Here is an 8,432-nt window from a genome sequence, read left to right on the forward strand (position 1 = left end):
TCTAGAAAGACAAATACTCCGGAGTATATTTAAGAACCGAGGGAGTAGTGCACAACCACATGGGAGACTCAGCCCAGTCGTTGTGCCGCATTAATAGTGAGTAATGAGCAGTCAAATCATAAGCCTCACCTTTCCCACTGTGAGTTGCTCAGAAGAAGCAACCATCAATACGCTCTTCTTTGAATCCGCTCATACTACTCCATCCGTCACTGTTTATAGAGTGCGCTTCAAAAAAAGAAAATATCTCTGGGACCAAGGCGACTAGCGATCGGCTGAAAATAGCATTGGTAGTTATAGCACGGCGTCTATTACTAGAGGAAATAATGCGTACACACATGCATGCAGTGCATCCACCCCAGGTACACACATGCATGCACTTACTCCACTCCATAGTATACATCGAGAGAAAATTGTGGACTTCATTGCGGTTACCCTCTAATTAATTGAGCATTAAACCAAACGCGTCTAAAGTCTCTCTGGTGGTGGAAATGCATTGAGAGAAATGCATCATAATGAAGCGCGCCCTGTAAACTGTGACGGAGGGAGGAGTAGTATGAAGGTGCAGAACCAAGTACGCGTATGGCCAGTCGGTCAACGCACCTCCTCTTGGCATATCACTGACATGTGGGGCCAGAGTGTGAGCAAACCGATCTCAATTGATGGCAAAATGGCCAACTCGCCGTTCCTTGAGAGAGACGAGGAGCGAGAACACACAGACAGGCTTGCACGGAGGCCAAGATATATTCGAGCATGGTTGATCGATATCATAATTACATGTTCGATGTTTTTTAATACTATACAATTGGGCTGCCGTTTTCCACCCTTCTCCCAAATAAATGTGTACTTTATTAGAGATTAAAAAAAAGAGTACAAACACTCCACCATGTGTTTCTAGTAGTAGTACTAGTCGTACTACTAAACCTTGCGCTTGGCTCTTCGCCTCTTCGTGAAGTCGAACAATGATGGTACTCCACATGTTGGGTACTACAGTGTATGCCTCTGGCAATCTGACACTGAATGAACTGTTGCATGTTCACCGCCTGGGCGAGGGTAGGTTGCATTAGTCAAAAGGCGTAAGCGAGCTTCACCTTGTCCTGCAAGCTTCTCCTAGTTCTGCGAGTTGACGAGACACACCAAAAGTAGTGCTAGTCCATACTCCCTCCTTTCTAGTTAATATGGCTTAATCTTTTTTGTGGGTAAATGAGAGAGCTTTATTCATATATAAGCATTGTTAGGACGATCAACCAAGACAGTGGTCACTAGGAAGCGAGGTACCCCGCAAAAAAGAAGTAGGAAGCGAGGTGTTTCATCAAGCCAGCTCTCGGCCACATTCAAAGTGCAGCAAGCATGGTTCGTACAAAGATGCGCCGCAAGGTTTGCTGACCTGTTTACATGCTGAATAACAAAAAAAGAGGAAATATGACCGAGCGCTCCTATTTGTAACAGGATATGAGCCAGAATTAAGCGAGAATTGTGACAGTGTTCCATGCAATCAACTTCCATTATCACATGCGAGAACCCTCTCGAAGAGAACCAAATGTGTTGAAGATTGCTTTATCATATTTTAAAAATATAATAAGAGTGCAGACGCTCCTACATCCGGTTCCTAGTAGTATAGTACATACCTCTATAGACTATAGTAGTAGTACTAGTACTAGTAAACTTTGCGCTTGGCTGTTCGCCTCTTCGGGAAGTCGAACAATAATAGTACTACTATAGTGTATGCTTCTGGCAATCTGACACCGAATTAACTATTGCACGTCCACCGCCTGAGCGAGGGAGAGCTTGCATTAGTCAAAAGTTTCTCCTTGTCCCGCGAGCCACCGCGCGCAAGCTTCTCCCGTCCTGCAAGCTTCTCCTCGGTCGGCAAGTTGACGGGACACAACAAAGTAATGCTAGTCCATATTGCCTCCTCTCCGGTTAATATGGCTTAATTTCAAATGAGATAAATACATTGTCTATCATTGTATATTTGTAAAAAATACGACCAGTGGACTTCATAATACGCTCATTGCGCTCAATATATACATTTTCCGGTGTTTATACGGTCACTAGCTCACCCTGGCTGAGTATGTGTGTGTATGCACGTGTAGGTTGAGCACTTGAGCGTGATCGTGTGTGTTCCGTCGTGTGCTCGGACATGCATGCATTAGGGCGTAGCGCGCGTTTTTGTGTCCATGTGTATGTGTGACTGTTGCATGCATGCACGAGGTTGTAGTCCCTTACATTCACATGTTCATAACTCAATGCTTTATCAAAATGTTGCATGCAAGGTTTAATCATTCATTGTTCACGCATGCAGTCCCGATATTAATATGTTGGTACAGACAATTTTGTTGAGGAAAACGAGCCCATGAATTGAGTACAAAGGGGAGCAATAAGCCAGGACGGAGGGAGAACTAGTAGTAAACCGAAAGGAGGGAGTAGGGACTAGTAGTACAGTACTAGTACTACGTAACAACGTGCAGTAACAAAATTCCTGTATGCGCATCTTGTCTACGTGTCATGCAAGAAAACAGAGATAAGTACAAGTGAGACTCAGGAACGGTCATACATGTAGGGGGTACGTGTAGGGGCCACTAAGGAGCAGTCAAATCACACAGTAAGTTAGTCAAAAGAAGCAACCATCATTTCACTCTTCAATGACACGTACGCAATATAAAATGGTTGATATGGAGAGAAAAAGAAAACCACTATATATACACTAGTAGGAGCCTAAGCTACAAGCCCGCTTGCTTGTGTTGCTCTCTTCACAAGCATAGAACGACGGTGGCCACACCGCTGGTCACATATCCAGCCTGATCCCGCAGCTGGGGGAAGGGAACAATGTTCTGCGTAGACGCGGTCGACATCGGCGAGGGAGAAAACCCACAGTCGGTGCACCCCAATCGGGGGTCACCGCAGTATGGGCCGATGCCGCGTCCCAACCGCCCTTCTAGCTACAGCCCGACGTCCTAGGTAGTACATCTTCCTTTTGGAGCCGGCTTGCTCCACTGCCGCAGCTCCCCACGTAGCTCCATCTCCATGTCGATCTTTCTCTACTTCTACCGGCTTCTACTTGTGATGAGTTTATGTCTCATGAACTAGGGCCAGTACTATTATTCTAATCACACTTCTTCAATATCTTTGCCATTAGGGATGCTCAACTCAATTTTAGTGGAACTGCACAAAAGCATCGTATGATCCGAGGGTGCCAATCGTCTTTCCTTCGACGGGTTCTACCTAGCCAGGAAATTAAATCCTGTTTAGGGTTTAGGGTTTAAGTCGTAGTGACCCCATCAGTAGTTTTTCTTTGTACGCGCTCTCATAACTTTTGTCTTTAGTTGTGAAGTAAATATTGGCTATGATATGTGAATCATTGAGATGCATCAGCATGTGTGTTAGTCTTCCTTTGTATTTGGTGGAATGTTGTAACGGGGCAACCTTGGAGTAGGAATGAAAATGGAGTGGAAAGTTTCTGTTTTTCCAGAGAAAAAATGGAAACGGAGAGAAAGCAACTTTTCGTTTCGTTTGATCGCGCCATCGAGCAAAACCAATGTTTAAATCACGTATGTCGCGTTCGTGTCTCACCCTCCTCCACGGCTCGACCCCACATGGTCGCTCGGCATGCCACTCACCGAAAACCGAGTATACGATAACTTTCCCGCCTGCTTGTCGATGGATCGCGCCATGGAGTACTAGCACTAGTGGAAGAGATTGACGAGTTGGGGGAGGACAGTGATAACCCGCAAGTATACGGGATAGTTGTAGCCTCTTTCGATAAGTAAGAGTGTCGAACCCAACGAGGAGCTAAAGGTAGAACAAATACTCTCTCAAGTCCTATCGGCCACTGATACGACTCTACGCACGCTTGACGTTCGCTTTATCTAGAACAAGTATGAAACTAGAGGTACTTTGTAGGTGTGATAGGATAGGTTTGCAAGATAATAAAGAACACGTAAATAAAAAGTAGGGGATGATTAGATAAAGATGCAATAAAGTAAATATAGCGAGTGTGGAAAAGTGGTGGTAGGAGTTGTGAAATTGTCGCTAAGCAATCGACTACTTTCTAGACTGATAGCAAGTTTCATGGGGGAGAGGCCACTGCTAGCATGTCATCCCTGACATGGAATTCTATGCACTTATGATTGGAACTATTAGCAAGCATCCGCATCTACTAACGTGCATTAAGGTAAAACCCAACCATAGCATTAAGATATATTGGTCCCCTTCAATCCCGTATGCATCAATTTCTATGCTAGGTTGAAGCTTCTGTCACTCTAGCCCTCCAATACATAGTCCTATCAACATACAACTAACCCTATGGTGTGATCCACACGCGCGCTCATATGACGGGCACCAAAGGACAACAACATAACCACAAGCAAATTAAATCAATCATAACAATTCATCAATCACCAATAGGACAACGAAAATCTACTAAGATATCATAGGATGACAACACATCATTGGATAATAATATGAAGCATAAAGCACCATGTTCAAGTAGAGGGTACAGCGGGTTGCGGGAGAGTGGACCACTGTAGATAGATGGGGGAGGGTGATGGAGATGTTGGTGAAGATGGCGGAGGTGTTGGTGTAGATCACGGTGATGATGATGGCCCCCGGCAGCGCTCCGGCGCCACCAGAAGCAAGGGGGAGAGAGCCCCCTTCTTCTTCTTCTTCTTCCTTGACCTCCTCCCTAGATGGGAGAAGGGTTTCCCCTCTGGTCCTTGGCTCCCATGGCGTGGGAGGGGCGAGAGCCCCTCCGAGATTGGATCTATCTCTCTGTTTCTGCGTTCTCAGATTCTGCCCCTTCACCGTTTCTTCTATATCCGGAGATCCGTAACTCCGATTGGGGTGAATCTTTCGCCTAGATTTTTCTCATAAAATTAGCTTTCTTGCGGCAAAAGAAGAGCGTCAACCGCCTTACGGGTGGCCAAGGAGAGTGCCAGGCGCGCCCAGGGGGGAGGGCGCCCCCCTATCTCCTGGCCCCCTCGGGCACCGTCTCACATTGATTTTACTTCCCAAAAATCAAAAATATTCCAAAATAATTCTCCGTCCGTTTTTATCCCGTTTGGACTCCATTTGATATTGGGTTTCTGCGAAACAAAAAACATGCAACAGATAGGAACTGGCACTGGGCACTGGATCAATATGTTAGTCCCAAATAATAGTATAAAAAGTTGCCAAAAGTATATAAAAGTTGAATAATATTGGCATAGAACAATCAAAAATTATAGATACGACGAAGACGTATCAGACAGCTAGCTGTAGCACGGACTCCCAAGAACTTTTTATATGCATGTTGTGGCCGGCTATTGCGACCTTTGGACGCGGAGGAGTCGCATGTACTAGGAAGCAGCGCGGGCGACGCTCTCTCGGCCGGCGCGCCGCTTCAATGCCGGCACCAGTGAGAGGTCGCGTCCGCTCTGGACGGGCATGAATGCGGCACTGACCGTTTTAGGCGGGAAGCATGCACGGGTGATGAAGAGGGTTCGGGTTGGTCAGGAGAGGCCGTGGCAGCGGTCCGGACGCCCGCAAACAAGAGATGATGTACGTTAATATTGTTGTGTATATAATTAACAACGTAAATAATGTGCCAGTTGGTCAAATATGATTGGAGATGGAGATGGAAATGGAATTTTACATAAACACGGATATGCATGTCTATGTCTATGTGTGTGTGCACGACGACTATCGCGACCTGGAAGTGGGGGCGTGTTTTTGATCGAGTTTTCTTTCTTGGTACGTTAAAAAATTGTCCGCCAGTTTTCGTTTCTTTTTTCCAGGAACGCGCGTATTCTATTTAAAACCACTGCTATGGAGAGATTTTTTTACTCCATTATAGCCTCTTGTTTGATAGAGTTTCTCACGTCTCGCTCTCTCACACTCTCCATATTAAAACAAGATAACAGTGTCCACTCTATCTCTCTCCTCACCGGTGATCACAGATCCAGCAGAATCCCGTCCGCTGCAGGAGGTGAGGAGGTGCAGCGTTGACGTTGTCACCGTCGGTGATGGAGGAAGCCGATGCGCACCGTACTCTCGAAGCTGGCGCTGGCGCGGACGAAGGTCCTCCGCGCCCTGGTGACATGAATAGTCTACAGAGAGCATAGGCAACTCTACAACACGTGGAGTGCACTGGGCAAAAACTGCCGAAACAAGTATAAGAAGCCATGACAGGACTCCAAGTCAGTCAATGTCATTCTAAGCAACAATGATGGGGCATCTGGGTATGGTAATCTGTTTACTGTACTTTCAGTTTGTTAGTCCACCATTGGTGGGTTGACACTGGGTCCAATATTCATGTGTGTGCTGATGTGTCTTTGTTTTTTGCAGCATATAAATACGAAATCCACAGGGATGCTCAGCTTGATGTTAGTGGAACTGCACAAAATGTTGAGATGGTTTGTGTCCTCCATAATACTTCATCATGCAAAATACATCAAATGGTTCTCTAATCATTCGTCGTCACCTTGAGCCACCGGACTATCAGCTGATGTAGCAACCAGACCTCAAACAATCTGATCTCTGTGCTCAGTGTCATCCCTGGATCAGTAATGCTGACACCACACAGTACTCGGACGATTTATAACAGAGTAGCAATCACACACTTATTACATTGAATGTCTCAAGAGAGAACTTAATGAAATAAATATGGCTTAAGGCCATCTAAAAACGATAACAGCAGAAGGCTTGGAAGAAAAGCGAGTCCATCAACTCCAACGGCATCACTGAGTATAGAACCACGACCTAAAAGCACCTTACTCGTCGTCTGAAAAGTCTGCAACATGAAACGTTGCAGCCCGAAAACGGGCCAGCACATGGAATATGCTGGCAATGTAACACATAGAGGATAACAATGGAATAAGCTATACTACATGCATATTTGGCTGGTGGAAAATCTCTATGGTTATAGTTTTGCATAAAGCCAATTTTTCCCTACTGCAAAGGAATAAATTTATTTAACTAGCATGGTGGTTGTTAAACTTTGAGAATGGTTGACAGCATTCTCAATCCCAATTAAAAGTACTCATTAACATCCCAACAATATTAATTAGAAGTAACATGATGAGATTCACATGATATCCAAGTACTAGATACTCAAGACGTCCATAACCGGGGACACAGCTAACCATGATTAGTTTATACACTCTGCAGAGGTTTGCGCACTTTTCCCCACAAGACTCGATCGCCTCCGTTTGATTCCTCGCACTACATGATGTTTGAGAAACGGATGACCGAGACATAGTCTTTCGGAAGCGCTAGCACCTTACATAAAGGGTAGACCGGTACACCTACTTTCTCCTACATCTGCTAGTCCACCCGTAAGAGTTCGCACGACTTATTCAACTATGCCAGAGCCCATATGGCTTGTGGCTGCACACGTAAGTTTCTAGTTTGAATAATCTCATGATCCCTTTGAGCCTGGGTGGCGGTCCGAAGAAATACAGGCAAGTCCTGATAGAAACCAGGTGCCTCAATCGACCCAGATGTGTGTTTAAGTTGCCACCTTAAATAAACCACTAATTAACAAACTCACATCTGTCATGGATACACTCACCCAATCCACGTCTACTAGCATAGCATGGCATAATAAGCAAACGTAGAAGTAACTCCCAAAGGTTTGATAACAAAACAGGTAATAGGTACTACCTCAAGTACTTCCCATCCCACAATTTAATTAGATCCTAGTCATGCAATATTTGAGGGTAGATCTAATGCATAAAAACTGGATAGTAGAAAAGGTATGATCAAAGTGTTACTTGCCTTGCTGATGATCCGCGAAACCTAGAGACTCGAAATAACAGGCGGCGCACTCCAGGTATTCTATCGCAGACAAACAAACAAACATACAATAAGTACTCATCTAATGCACAGGTAAAACTCGAATAAAAGATCTAACCAGAAAGTTCAACTTAAGAACTCCGGTTTGCAAAAGGAATCAAAACAAACAAAACAACGGAAATCAAACGGCGAAAAAAAACAGCTTCATTTTACTAATCTGGATCTAAGTCAAATTTTACAGAGGCAAAAACTTGTTTAAGTTGATTATTCGGAAAGAGGGTTTCGAGACGAAACTCCAGGCGCTTGAATCGCCTGATTTCGATAAACGAGCGAAAAGTTATACTAAAACGAAAATCGGATCAGGAATCGCGATCAGAAAAATCACGGATTAAATCCGAGAAAAAGAAAAACGACGAACAGGTTAACGAACGGACGTTCGATAAACTAATCTGACGAACGCATTCGTTAAAAACGAACGAACGAGCGAACGCTCGCTAATTAACCGAACCGAAAAAAAACGAAAATAAACCGAAGAAAAAAAAACCGCCAGGTTTTTTTTTAAAAAACCCGGCGGCAAGCAAAACGAGGCAGCGGCAAACCTCGGCGGCGGGGTCGGCGGGGTCCGGCGGCGGCTCCATCGACGGCAGGCGGCGGTGGCGGAT

The sequence above is a fragment of the Triticum dicoccoides genome, chromosome 1B, assembly GCF_002162155.2.
Source record: "Triticum dicoccoides isolate Atlit2015 ecotype Zavitan chromosome 1B, WEW_v2.0, whole genome shotgun sequence".
Taxonomy (NCBI): Eukaryota; Viridiplantae; Streptophyta; class Magnoliopsida; order Poales; family Poaceae; genus Triticum; species Triticum dicoccoides.